This window comes from Hakea prostrata, chromosome 6, assembly GCF_041222555.1.
Source record: "Hakea prostrata isolate BN-2017 chromosome 6, UWA_Hpros_2, whole genome shotgun sequence".
NCBI lineage: Eukaryota > Viridiplantae > Streptophyta > Magnoliopsida > Proteales > Proteaceae > Hakea > Hakea prostrata.
The window spans coordinates 14,962,776-14,975,138 of NC_142605.1; the positions used below are offsets into that span (position 1 = coordinate 14,962,776).

Consider the following 12,363-nt stretch of genomic DNA (forward strand, 5'->3'; position numbering starts at 1 on the left):
CGTACCTACTGCTTCACTGTCTAATTTTATACCTGTTCTTGGTGGATGCATTTTCCCGGTATCTTCCATTGTTTTGAATTTTCGATTCTCAAGATTAATAATTCAGAGTAGCAGACTACGTAGATCTGATACTGGATCTGTAATTTCCTCCGGATCTGGTATTAGGTAACTTTCCATCGAGTTTGGTTGCTGTAGTGTTTTACAATCGGGTTTCACGTTTTCTCTTTGATTTGAGATTAACTGACTTAACGAATTTAGATCTGCATCTGTGAGCTTCTATAGTAAATTTACTGGTAGCTAACCAATTTTCATTCGTTTATCTCGTCGTCGTTTTGTTTCTGTGAGTTTGTTTAGGAATTTTTTTGCTATTTTGAATCGTTTGAGAAAAACATGCAAATTGATCTGCTGCGTTTAATCGCTTTTCCTTCAATATATAGTTTGCTTGTCTGAATTGCATTGGTGGATTATTATTTAATCTGGTCACTGTATCATTTTCGTCAATTTGTAGTCAATTTGTAGTTTGCTTGTTGATTTTCAGCTTTTGTAGATGTAGTTTTACTTCCTTACTTGTATACATCTTGAAATTTGAATGTGATACCACTCGGTTTTGGTTCTGAAATCCAGCATAATGGCGTCTCACATTGTTGGATACCCCGCATGGGCCCCAAGAGAGAGCTCAAATTTGCTCTGGAATCTTTCTGGGATGGGAAGAGCAGTGCAGAAGATTTGGAGAAGGTGTCTACTGACCTCAGGGCATCCATCTGGAAGCAGATGGCTGATGCTGGAATTAAGTACATCCCCAGCAACACCTTCTCGCACTATGATCAGATGCTTGATGCCACAGCAATGCTTGGGGCTGTTCCCCCCAGATATAGTTGGACTGGCGGTGAGATTGAGTTTGGCACTTACTTCTCCATGGCTAGAGGAAATGCTTCTGTTCCTGCTATGGAAATGACCAAGTGGTTTGACACCAACTAGTAAGTGGTTACTTCCCTCTCTATTAAGCAAAGTTGACAATGTGAAAGAGTTTGTAATTTTAATTGATGATTTACTGAAGTATCTAAATGGGTCTTCTCTCCATTGCAGCCATTTTATCGTTCCTGAATTGGGACCAGAGACAAAATTCACTTGTGCTTCTCACAAGGCAGTTAATGAGTACAAGGAGGCCAAGGCGGTATGTATTATAAATTTTGGCAAGATCTTTTGTAGGTTGGTCCAATTGGTCTGTCGGGTTGCTTGGCATATGCTGCTGACACTACTTTTATTAATATTTCGGGCATGCTGCTCTTTTCTTCCTGCAGCTTGGAGTTGACACTGTTCCAGTCCTCATTGGCCCTGTTTCCTACTTGTTGCTATCAAAACCAGCCAAGGGTGTGGAGAAGACATTCTCTCCTCTTTCATTACTTGACAAAATTATTCCAGTCTACAAGTAAGGTCTTGTAACTTGTACGCAGATGTAATTGCTTGATTCTTACTAATGCAGGTTTGTCTTATTGTGTGTTGTATTAATGAATCAACCTTATGTAGGGAGGTGGTGTCTGAGTTGAAGGCTGCTGGTGCTTCTTGGATTCAGTTTGATGAGCCCACCCTTGTGTTGGATCTGGAAGCTCACAAATTAGAAGCATTCACCAAGGCCTACTCTGAGCTAGAATCATCTCTATCAGGTCTGAATGTACTCATTGAGACATACTTTGCTGATGTCCCTGCTGAGGCATACAAAACTCTCACTTCTTTGAAGGCTGTTACTGGATATGGATTTGACCTTGTTCGTGGAACTAAGACCCTAGATTTGATCAAGAGTGGATTCCCCTCTGGGAAATACCTCTTTGCTGGAGTTGTTGATGGAAGGAACATTTGGGCTGATAATCTTGCTGCATCTCTCAGTACCTTGCAAAGCCTTGAGGGCATTGTGGGAAAAGGTATTCATCCAGCTTGAATCCACATCTGATCAATTGCCCAATTTAATATATGTCAAAATTGAATCATGCTACCTGGTATTTTTGTATGCAGAGAAGCTTGTTGTCTCCACTTCGTGCTCACTTCTCCATACTGCTGTTGACCTTGTAAATGAGACTAAGCTGGATCAGGAAATCAAGTCATGGCTTGCATTCGCTGCACAGAAGGTAGTTGAAGTGAATGCACTGGCCAAGGCATTGGCTGGACAGAAGGATGAGGTAACTTTTTTCTTCATACATACTCCAGAAGTCTGCAATCCAATTATTGTGGGTGATGTTGAAGTAAAATAGTTAACACTATTTGATCACCATATAGGAGCTCATTGTAAGACTAAGGTTGGAAATGGGGGCCTTCGGGGTTCAGTTCTTTTATAAATATGTCTAATAGGATTTTTGCTGTTAGCTTAATCACTAGAGTGACATAACACCATCCAAACAGTTAAATTAAGGATCTTGATGTCTGTTTATTTAACTGAGTTTATGAACATTGGAGGAGACTTGAATAGCATTTTCTGTGTAACCTCCTTTCTCCAGGCATTCTTTGCCGAAAATGCTGCTGCCCAGGCCTCAAGAAAGTCCTCCCCCAGGGTGACAAACGAAGCTGTTCAGAAGGCTGTAAGTTCATTAATGAATTATTTATACTCATCCACATCACAATGTTCTTAATGAACCCTTTTTTAACTTTCTGATGTGTGCTGGTATATTTCCCTGCTCAGGCTGCTGCCTTGAAGGGCTCTGACCACCGCCGTGCTACAAATGTGAGTGCCAGACTGGATGCTCAGCAGAAAAAGCTCAACCTTCCAATCCTTCCAACCACAACAATTGGGTCTTTCCCACAGACCATGGAACTTAGAAAGGTTCGCCGTGAATACAAGGCTAAGAAGTGAGTAATAATAATAATTGTCATTTGTGGCCATTTCAAAACTTCCTCCTTTGACAAGTCTGATGTTCTGTTCTCCCAATTTCAGGATCTCTGAGGAGGAATATGTTGCAGCCATCAAGGAGGAAATCAGCAAGGTTGTTAAGCTCCAGGAGGAGCTTGACATTGATGTCTTAGTCCATGGAGAGCCAGAGGTGAGCTTATCAAAAAACACACCGTGCTGAGTACTTCAGTTGTTGTGATATTTCTAGGCTTTCTTTAGTATGCATTCTAAGAATATATTTGGGTCTGGAGCTCAGTTTGAGTTAGAAAATTGAGAATCATCGGGCTTTGGAAATGTGTTCTAGACTTGGGATTTGTTTCTGTTGTTGCATACCAAACATGGCCAATGGTTGGGTGCATTCTTAGTCATTTGACAGTATCAGAATTGTGATTTAACTTTTTGTCATGTCCATCAAATGTAGAGGAACGACATGGTTGAGTACTTCGGAGAGCAGTTGTCTGGTTTTGCCTTCACTGCCAATGGTTGGGTCCAATCTTATGGGTCCAGATGTGTCAAGCCACCTATCATCTATGGTGATGTCAGCCGTCCCAAGGCCATGACAGTGTTCTGGTCCTCGATGGCTCAGAGCATGACCAAACGCCCAATGAAGGGTATGCTTACGGGCCCTGTTTGCATTCTCAACTGGTCTTTTGTCAGAAATGACCAGCCCAGGTAAAAATTAAAGATCCAGCTATATCACTCTCTATTATCTCTTTACTTGTATGGTGTTCATTTTGAAGGCCTGACATCATTTTTATTCTCAGATTTGAGACCTGCTATCAGATTGCTTTGGCTATCAAAGACGAGGTGGAAGACCTTGAGAAGGCTGGAATTAATGTCATCCAGATTGATGAGGCTGCTTTGAGAGAGGGGTTGCCTCTTAGGAAGTCTGAGCAGGCTTTCTACTTGGAATGGGCAGTTCACTCCTTCAGGATCACCAACTGCGGGGTTCAGGACACCACCCAGGTAATTTTTCTTTGCTTCTTTGTGGTAAATCTGTTTTATGCTTACCCATTTGGTTAAAGCTAACATGTTTAATCTTTCAATGTCTTCTACAGATCCACACCCACATGTGCTACTCCAACTTCAACGATATCATCCACTCCATCATCAACATGGATGCAGATGTTATCACAATTGAGAACTCCCGATCAGATGAAAAGCTCCTCTCAGTCTTCCGTGAGGGAGTCAAGTACGGTGCCGGTATCGGACCTGGTGTCTACGATATCCACTCCCCCAGGATCCCATCCGCCGAGGAGATTGCCGACCGGATCAACAAGATGCTTGCTGTGCTTGAGACCAACATCCTATGGGTTAACCCAGACTGTGGGCTTAAGACCCGTAAGTATACCGAGGTCAAGCCTGCCCTCACCAACATGGTTGACGCTGCAAAGCTCCTCCGCACCCAGCTTGCAAGTGCCAAGTGAAGCAAAAATACTTTGAACTGAATTTTGCAGGCTCTTTGCTCTGCATATCCATTATAATTCGGGAAGTGTTTCCTTGTAACGTGCTCAAATAATTCGTGGACTTGTATTTTAGATCTTCCCAAGGCACGTTAGACTTGTGCTTAGGAAAAAATTTTGCGTTTTTCTCTTTTGGTTTTTATAATTTTTCGTTTCAAAGGGTTTTTATCTATTACTTGGAACTTGGAAGGCCAATGAGGACCCTAGTGTACCTCTTATCAATGGAAGTGTAGTAAATTCTTAGTGATCTCTTCTTGTCTTGCTGTGTGTACGTGATGCTTGCATTACTCCAATTTGTCTTACCCTTGAAAAATAGGGAACCGGATACAAGCCAGGTTATTTGTCATGAGTTCGGATTTTTTTCCTTTCGTTTTTTGTTCTTTTGGGGGATATTTAAGTGGATGAGGATGATTTATTTGCCGGGAAAATATTTGGGATCGTGCATAAGCACTGTTGTAGGAGAATGACCATATAGATAACTACTGAACTAATCAGAATTATAAATCCCCAATTCCCTATATCTACCTAAAGTTTTTCGTCTGAATTTTCTTGTCCTCTTCCCTTGCTTAAAGCAACCAAACAAACATGTCGACTTAACAAAAAAGGATTTTAAGAGACTTAACAAAATTTGAAAAATTTAAGGAATTGTACTTTTCCAGTCAAGAGGAGTAATGTTCTAAAATTATATATAATATATAATGAAATACTAGAAAGAAAGTACAATCTTCTACACCTAGAGTACAAGATCCGAGAAGTACTGTTTTTAAGATTATCTTAACTATATAGTGAAAAGGTATGAGAAGAATACAATCTTCTACACTTGACGTACAAGATCCGGACTGTTTACCAAAAGAATGAAAGACGAACTCATGACAAATAACCTGGTTTGTATCCGGTTCTCCATTTTTCAAGGGTATGACCAAATTGAAATAATGCAAGCATCATGCACATTTAGCAAGACAATAAGAGATCACTAAGAATTTACTACGCTTCAATTGATAAGAGGTACACTAGGGTCCTCATTAGCCTTCCAAGTTCCAAGAAATAGATAAAAACCCTTCAAAACAAAAAATTATAAAAACCAAAAGAGAAAAATGCAAAATTTTTTCCAAAGCCAAGTCTAACATGCCATGGGAAGATCTAAAATACAAGTCCAAGAATTATTTGAGCACGTTACAAGGAAACATTTCCCGAATTATAATGACATCTGCAGAGCAAAGAGCCTGCAAAATTCAGTTCAAAGTATTTTCACTTCACTTAGCTGTCCTCATGGTGTCCAAGTCTTCCTTCCTTTCATGTCTAAAAATAGTAGTGGTGACCAGATGCAATGTTCGGACTTTTAAGTTTGGCTCATGCAAGTATTAGCCCTGTATACTACCACAGCACAACTACACTTTTTTTCCATCATTCTTCATTCTTTCTTTTTTTTTTTTTTTTTTTTTTGGTAAACAGCACTTCATTTAGATAACTAAAAAAAGTACAGACACGACTGCATGTGTTCACAAGGATCGAAACGAACCAAGGAGCGGCAGATGACCAAACTGTCGTACATGCAATAGACAGGGGTCGACCCAGTGGTAAGGGTTGAGTCAAGCCCAATATGGATCACGTACACAAAACCCTTAGAACAAAGACACCAGAAAACTACCAGTACCCACAAAGGGGGACAGACATATAACACCCACATAGGGGGACATACATACACCCACATAGGGGGATAGACATATAACACCCACATAGGGGAACCTACAAAACGCCGTAAGGGCGGACACAAAACTCCTACAGTTGTGGCGATGGTAGCAACGAAAGTGCGGAGAAGATTTAGACCTGTCATCCGGCTCTGCCGTATAGGCGTACTAGTCAAGCTCGACGCAGAAGAACTTGTACCCAAAATTGGAGTTGTTCCGCGTGTGCACCAAATAAACGCTGCAACCAAAGGAGTCATATGTGAAAGAAAAAAAAAAAAAAAAGAAATAAAAAGCAAATTACTGCACCCAAAACAAAACAAGCAAACGAGAATAAGGGGAAACCCTAGATCCGATTATTGAAGTGGAGACGGAAAAGAGGAGGAAACGGAGACGGGAAAGAAGCTACCGAATGGGAAAAAAGAGAATACAGAAAGACAGGGGAAAGAGAGACTGAGAGATTTTTTTTTTCTTTTCAAAACCCGGTCGGCCACGAGATAGAGGGAGGTGAGGAGCGAACAAGGTGGGGGGTGGAGGTCGAGATAGCGAAACCGAGAGGCGGAGAGGTTGCGGGAGACAGAGAGAGAGACGGAGAGGAGAGACCGGAGGGTTTTTTTTCCCCTTTTCCTCGGAACCGATCACGAGAGAGAGGCGGAGGGGTGTGGAGCAGAATAGAGAGGCGGAGAGGGAGAGAGGAGTAGAGGAAGCAGGTGGAGGTGGAGGAACAGAGGGAAGTGTGGATTATAACAGAGAGGCGAAGAGGGAGAGAGGAGTAGAGGGATCAGGAGGAGGTGGAGAAATAGAGGGAAGTGTGAAGAACAGAGAGGCGGAAAGATAGAGAGGAGGAGAAGTAGCAGGTGGAGGTGGAGAGACAGAGGCTCTCCACCTCAAATCGCGGCGGCGGCGAACGTTTTCCTTCATCATTCAATGTATCACATTTGTGCACTACTTAAAAATTTACTATTTAGATTCTTAAAAAATTGACATTAAAAATAAATATAAGATCCCAGTACATGCCATCAACAAAAGGCATCAAATTGTTCAGATAATTGATCTTCGGCGTCTCAAAAAGCGAGTTGTCCGAGAATTAGATGGCTAGCCAAAGGAGATTGAAATATTCGTGACTTTCTCTTCGTCTTCTATTTTCCTTGGTTATCCTAATTAGAAATTCTAGCATCACTCAAATCAGCACCCCCTTCATGAGACAGAGTGAATTTGGAATTTCCGATCAACAGCAGCAGAAGATAAAAGTTGAGAGAACACAAGCTACCCTGAATATTAACGACAAAAAGAACAGAAATTATTAATGCATTTTCAGCTTCAACACCGTGGTTTTCTTTTTATTTGCCTCTTGCTTGGGTTTTGCTGAAATTTTTTGGTTATAAATTAGAACGGGTTCAATTTTTGTTGATCCCCTTCGTCCAAGGACCTAACCCAGAACCTTTGATCACAATTCTAATTCAGAAACCAAACAGTTGATACCAATTGTATCCTATGGTTTCAGGAAGGTTGTAATTTGATATCCATCGGAAGATTCTTTGCCACTGCAGCAATGGCCACTAAAGTAATCAAGATCCCTCCTCTGACCTCAAACCTGAGTTTCATTCCCATCCAAGACCTGCAACAGGTTTGATTTTGTGAAGCAGTTACTTGATCTCCCATGCTACAGACACCAAGTTGCATAAGGCATAACATACAAAATGGGAAATACCTGGAGCTTGAAACTGAGAAAGAACTATCCAAACGTGCATGAGGATATGATCGTGGGTTTGAAAAATCTACATCTCCCTACAGCACCCAGAGTCGAAGGAATGTCAAGCAGGCAGGATAGCTCTGAAGAAGTTAATCGCCAAAAATTGAATTTAACCAGTGCAGATATGAGCGATTCCATCCCCTATAGCCTGCAAGCAGAAATTGGAAGTAAAATCTGAACTCGTTTTTGCTTTATTTTATTTTTTTTGGTAACCATGAACTCGTGTTTATTAACCACTCAATTAAATGAATAGAAAAATTTCAAGGGCAGCCCAAAGATAATTGGCAAAAAAAACATTGACACCTCAAAACTAAACCAAATTGACAGTCATCCCCTTGTCCATTAGAGCTGTTGGTTACAGCAGACAATGAATATATCTTAGTTGTACGATTCTATCTGCCAATGGAAAGATAGTGCAGTGGTTGAGAACTCACCTCTCAGTGGAGAGATTGTGGGTTCAATCTTTACCGGCGGCATATGTAATTATCCCAACCCCAATTTCCCTATATATAAAAAGCGCCTTTGTTACAAAAAAAAAAGAATAAAGAAGATGAAATTTAAGATTCTATCCTTTCAAGTGCAATGTTTTTTTCTTTCTTTTCCCCGGGGGTTGTTGCCAATTTGACATAGTTTCGGAGTGTTTGTGAGGCGTGGTAGTATCCATCAGGCATAAGTACAAAGGTCGTACTAGTTTCTGACAGAAACAACCACTTACATCAATGATCAATCAACTTAAGGCTCTTTTTGGTATGTATCAATTATCATTCTCAATTATATGAATATTTCATTTTTAAATAGTGCATCTATTATCAGTTTTATTTTAATTTAAAATAATAGGAAAACCTCCCAAATCTATAATAGACTTTTTATCTATTATGGATTATGGCGAGAATTTCATTCTCTTCATTTATGTACAAGTTTACTTAAAGTTTTATAGTTATGATGAGGGTAAAATAGTTGATACACATTCTTTTATAAATACCATACTTTTCCCCTATTTTCTCACATGCTCACTATCATTTTCTAACAATTTTTTATTTTGACACCAAACTTATAATTTTCCATTTCATAATTTATTTTCGATAAAATTCACCAAACTATTTTTCATTCTTGACCAATAATGAATTCTTGTAGTTATTTCTTTTAAATAGACATAATAGAGAATGAAAATTGATACAAAAAAGAGCCTTAATCCAAAATGACGGGGTAAAACTCCTTTGGAACATCTTCAGCTAACAGAGACTGATGTAGAAGCTGGACGAGAACCGAACCAGGTTCAAGGGGAATGGAACCGTACTGGGTCCACTTATACCAGGTCTTCTAAAAGGGCCAAAAGAGGCCAAAACACGTTGTACTTGAGGGCAGCTGCTACCCGTTGTAGAAGATCATTGAATTACTTGTGTTGCTACAAGAAAACCCTCAGACAAGAGATTACGTCATCCTTGTTGAAGGGCTGTTTTTGGGATATCAGCGACAGCTCCAGGTATTGAGAGGGGATGATTCACTCTCCTATTCCTCTTCTACTTCCTAGGGATGTAACCCAGGTTCTGGGTCACTCTTCAGGATCTTCTCAAATTGAACTGGCTACAAATAACCAATCCTTGAGAGGTTTATTTCAAATTTTGGTAACCCACGGGGAGGGTAATTGAGAAAGGATATGGTATGGGATGGAATTGGGAAGGTAGGGGCTTTAGTTATAACTAAGATGGGATGGTTTTGGTGGAGAAAATGGGATTATTTTAACAAAGAGCCTCAGATGGGTTGGATTTAATTGAGAGAATCGTATCTCGAGAATCAAATATGAGACGGTGTTGGGATAGTCTAGACAACATCCTAGGTAGGGATTTGATGGGAATGGGAAGTCTGCGGCTAGCCGAAAAGGGGTTGGGAAGCTTGCGGTTACGTCGTGGGTCAATCTTGGATGAGTTCTTGAATTCTCGAATGAATCTTGGGATCTATTCTTTCTACCCTTTCTTCTTGTTTCTTTCTTTGTATTCCTCTTTTTTTTTCTTCCTCTCTCTCTCTTTCTTTTCTTGAATTTCTTAACTGCCGCAAGATTAAGAAGGTAAAGGAAGAAGGCAGGAAAGAGAGGGATGGGATGGGTTGTGGGTGAGAGGGAATAAGATAGAAGAGTAGGGGCTTGCTACTGCAAGGGACAGAAGAAGGGAGAGGGGTGGGGGCTTGCCGCCGAGAATGGGTGTGTTTGCATAGGGGATAGACTTTAGGGTTAGGTTTTTTTTGACTTTAGGGTTAGGTTTTTTTTGCCCCCCGAAATATTCCTAGGGTTCGGGATTAGCCCAGAATCTTCCAGCAAATAATAACCAGAGTTTTTAATCGATGGGAGGGACGATTTTGCTAAATGTGGCAGGACCATTATGGTTTATAGGGATGAACAAGGAGATAAAATTAGGATCCAAATGGCTTGGTAGGGAAAAGTTAGGGTCTTAATAGTATAACATGGGATGATTTGGAGAAACTAAAATTATCCTAGGGTTGAAGGAAAAGAAGAATAATATATTTTGGATCAATATGGTAGGGTTAGAGATATCTCAATTAATATGGAAGGATCATAGAGATGATCTTGGGTAGGGTTTTGGAGACACCGGGAAGAGGAATCTTGGATCTTGAGCAACCTTTCTCTTATCTCTATGTTCTTCCTTTTTCTTTTCTTTTTTCGGTTTCAGATTGCCGCAAGTTAGAAAGAGGGAAAGAGAGGGCATGAGAGAGAAAGAAGGGGGAGAGGGGGTGCTGCGGGTTTTAGGGAGGTGGGGGGAGGGGGCTTAGCAAGGGTTGGAGGGGTTTCTTGGAGGCTGTGGTAGGGTGGAGGGGCAGGTTGAGATAGGAGGGGAGGGGGATTCCGAGGGCTGGGGTGCAAGGGGAGTGAAGAGGGAGGGCTGCCATGGAAGTAGGAGGTTGAGGTGTCAAAGTTACTTGAAGGAGCTGCTGGTTGAAGAAGAAGTACTGCTGGGAACTTGATGGTTGCTGAATTTGAATAAAGAATGCCTTGAAATTCACCATGGCCATCCCAAGGAAGTCCCGACTTGTTTTCCTACAATAGTCTTCAATCTTTATTCAATTCAGTCAATTTTTTACAATGAAGGGAATGGCTTATTTATAGCCTTACACAATGAAGGAAAGTCTTAGACCCTACTTAGGAATTAGAAACTGACTTAAGCTAGAGTTTATAAGTTACGATATAACAGCCATATAAATAAAATAACTTAACTTGAAACAAAACACCTAATCATCCACTTTAAGATAGATTCCTTGTGACACTAGAACTCGAACTACTAACTCATCAAAGACTTCAAAAAAATGGAACACACAAAAATAAAGCAAAATATCTGACAATAAAATAATCAACTAAATCAAAAGGGAAAATAACCAAACTGCTCCTAGGGGGGGGAGGGGGGGGGGCGGGCACTGTGCTTACATCAGAATGGGAGTAGGGAGGGGCTGAGTCTTCACTTGTTGAGGGAGTGGACTCGTACACTCTTTAGGCTACTGTAGAAGTTGTCACAATGCTTCTGCAGGGAGCAGAAGTTGAAGAAAGCTGCACACACTCTGCCATGGGGATCCTTCTTAGAACTCATGACTCCAGTTCCTTCAATGCTCAGCTGTATTAATCCAGTCTAATATTCATACAAGGTGTAGTGGCCTTTACATAGCCTCTTAAAAAGAAGGAAGACACATGGACTTGGACTCTTAATTAACAAACTTGAAGCATAGGTTATAACTCTTAACACCATAAGGAAGATAGCAGGACCCACAAGAAGAAAGGGCGTGAAAATGACCAAAATACCCCTTAGGCTATTTGGCCAGCCTTGACTGCTACATGGCCAGGGGACTGTTTTGGGCCCAATTTTTTGTCTATCTTTGGCCCGCTGACCCTGGTTACATCACCCAGATTGTGTAGGGCTCAAGTTTTGGAAATCCTATCATAGTTTTTTTTGTCTTTTACCCTTTCCCTATCAAATTTGTAATCTATTTCCTACTCGAAATTGGTTACCTCTGTTGAAAAGTATAAATACCCCCATTAGGGGTCGTGAACAAAGCACAATTCTCTGAGAAACAATTCCTCAGCTTATAACAATCCTTTAGTTACCTCTGTTGGACTGCTGCTAATCCCCCATTCATATAGTATAATGCCAACCCCATTAACCCCTCACTTGATCAAAGTTGAAGGTAATTGTTCTGGTTGGGTGGGTCTGTGGAACATAAGTTTCTATTCTGAAAATTACTATAAATTTTGGTGACCAAGGCCATAAATCTCTATTTAACTACTGAGTTCAAGTAAACTTGGACTCAATAGTTTCATCTACATACAAGCTTCATTCAAGCTAGGCTTGATTAGAATCCTTGTGACTGGTTTGACGTAACCCTAAGCTTCTAAGTTTTGTCCTAGATAATATTTTCTGATCGTGGGTTATCTTGGGCTAAGTTATCATTGACCTTAGCGGTACATCAGAGAACAAAGCAAGCACAAAGGAACACATAATTACTGTAGTATATAAGATTGCATGCACCTGTACGACCCCCAAACTGTTCCTCCCCCCCCCCCCACTTTCCCAACCAAATCACACA

General features: G+C 40.7%; 1 pseudogene across 1 annotated transcript; it reads left to right on the plus strand.

The window, feature by feature from the left end:
• Positions 1 to 628: 628 nt before the first annotated feature.
• Positions 629 to 4,588, plus strand: LOC149012329 (5-methyltetrahydropteroyltriglutamate--homocysteine methyltransferase 2-like; annotated as a pseudogene). Its single transcript, XR_016173920.1, has 11 exons — positions 629 to 977; positions 1,087 to 1,174; positions 1,302 to 1,429; positions 1,528 to 1,919; positions 2,011 to 2,174; positions 2,490 to 2,570; positions 2,672 to 2,838; positions 2,924 to 3,029; positions 3,300 to 3,550; positions 3,643 to 3,844; positions 3,937 to 4,588. The product of XR_016173920.1 is annotated as a 5-methyltetrahydropteroyltriglutamate--homocysteine methyltransferase 2-like (transcript).
• Positions 4,589 to 12,363: the final 7,775 nt, after the last annotated feature.